This window comes from Lactuca sativa, chromosome 8 (assembly GCF_002870075.4).
Source record: "Lactuca sativa cultivar Salinas chromosome 8, Lsat_Salinas_v11, whole genome shotgun sequence".
NCBI classification, from domain to species: domain Eukaryota; kingdom Viridiplantae; phylum Streptophyta; class Magnoliopsida; order Asterales; family Asteraceae; genus Lactuca; species Lactuca sativa.
Window position 1 is genome coordinate 298,720,675 of NC_056630.2, and position 2,533 is coordinate 298,723,207.

Below are 2,533 nucleotides of genomic sequence, written 5' to 3' on the forward strand. Positions count from 1 at the left end.
CCTTGTACTTTGCTTGTGTTCCCCCTAAAAACAGTGAAAAACAATGAAAAAGGGTTGGGGTATGAACTCACCGCTTAATGTAGAGATCGAGTGTGAACGGATGACCTGAACTCCTATGGCCCCTATTTTTCATGTGATGACACATAAATGAGTTAGAACTAAGGTTTTCCATGACTAAACATGATGGGAAAACATCCTTAGGGCTTGGAATTACTAAGAATAAGTGTTCTATGGTCCAAACTTAATGATTTATGCAAGTTTAGGGCCAAATATGGGTATTGGAGTGGGTGTATGGTCTTGAAAATGAGTGTGCGGCTGGGGAGTGCGGCCAGGAGTGTGTGTGAGGCAGCACACAAGAGTGTACGGCCGTACACTCCTCATTTGAGTCCATATGTTGATTTTTGAAGTGTATGCTCTTCATACATGGGAGTTTTCAATGTATGCTGCCCCCATTTGAAGGTGTGCGGCCGTACACCTTCATGGGATGATGAATATGATGAATATAATGAGTTTTAAGCTTGGGATCCAAGTGTTTACCACTATACTTAGGTTGAAGATGAAGTAGATCACGATTATGAAGCCTTCCAAGTGTTCTTGGTTGATGATTTAGAGAGAGAAAGTAGAGAGAGGGAAGTGAACATCTAAATGAATGAATGAAGAGGTATCCATCCATAAATTGAATTGGGTGTGAGGTTGAGGGTGTTTGCGGTTACGTTTGTGGCCGTACACACAGGTGTGTGGCCGCACACACAAGTGTGTGGCCGCACACACCTTATTTAGTGAGCTTGGCCCGATATTGTGATACTAAACACTCTCCAACCCTTCCTAAGACTCATATCTTAGATTATACCAAGTCTAGAGCACTCAATGAAACCACGAGATTTAATAAAAGACAATGAACTCAAGTTTTAGTGCTAGATCAATTACATGAGTTAGAAGTTTCGGGTTGTCACACCACTGTACTTAAAGACTGTGCTGACTTCGGAGGACCGCTTGCTCTCATAGCACAAGCTCCACCGCAATCATCCTACTCTTCCTCGTATGACACCCCACCACGGTCATACGAAGTAGATTCTGAGTATGATGATGAAGAAGATTTTCAGAAGGCTATTGCTCTAGTTAGCCAACAGTTCAACCACATACCACCTTCCTCTTTCCGCAAGAATCAACAATTCAACAAACCACCATTCAACCGTAACTTCGGTCCTCAGAACAACAACTCTCGGTATCCTAAAGTCTCTCAGAACAATCAACCCAAGGAGGTACCGCAGTCTCCTCAGAACAATGACTCCGGTACTCAATCAGAACACAAGAATGATGTTGTGATTTGTCACAAATGCAATAAAGAAAATCACTTCGCAAAAGATTGTAAGGCAAATGTAGTCAAGGACAGAGCATTTTATCTTCGAATGGCTCAAGAATTAGAAGAAAAGGAAAAGGCAAGGGAATATGTGGCTCAATTTAAAAGGGACCATCAAGTTTGGTCATCAGGAGATGAAGAAGAGACCATCAACAATGTTAAAGGAAAAGGGAAAATCTGCATGCTGGCCACTGCGGATGATGATGGGTCAGCAATATTGTTGAACAAAAACTATTGCTACATGGCGAAAGATGGGACTCTAAGCATCATTGAACAGGTAAAACTCATGATCCAAACTTTAAATTATAGCATGCATGATTGTCAACCCTACATAGATGATCTTAATGACACTTGTGTTGCCGTCCTTTCAGACTATAACAAAGCCTTAGATGTGAAGAACATTGCGTCCCAAGAGATGTTCCACGTGAGAGGAAGACTGGATAACAAGAGACTTAAGATGGCAATGTTAGAAAGGGATCTAGAGTTAGAGAAAGATGCTAGAATGTTAAGTGAAACTCAATTAGAAATAGCCTTGAATCAAAAAGATTTAGCTCAGAGAGAAATTGTACGCTTGAATCTTTTAATTGAAAAACTATTTAATGAAAGTGAGGCTATTGAAAATTTGGTAAACAATGGAACCGTAGACAATACATATAATTGGGGTTGGTCAAATGGATATCCTACCGCAATGGATTCCTCACCCCGGTTCAACAAAGACAGAGTGTATGTCCCTCCTGATAGAAAATTTCATTTTCCTGTCAATAAGAATACTTTTCCCGAAGATATCAAAACTCACTTCGGTAGATTACACAATTTGAGCAATAATTGTGTCATTGGGGAAATTGTACCCGAGGATTCTAGTCACATATGTGATCAAACTCCCATCAGTGGCACAACTCACTCCAATTCTCAAGCTTCATCCGAAGTTGATGAAGAAATTGTTGTTGAAGGCCCCGAAGTCTCATAGGACATTCCATCTTTGTCCTCAGACTATAGTCAACTGTCCCAGAAATGTCCCATCGCAGTCTCATCTAAAACCTACTCTGCGATAGTCAAATCATCTTCACCGCAGTTAAAAATCAATGACTGCAACTATTCAGTTCAAGGAACTACAACTCTTCAACCGATTTTTCACGAATTGCCTATAGAAAATTTTGAGGTAGGTCAATGTTC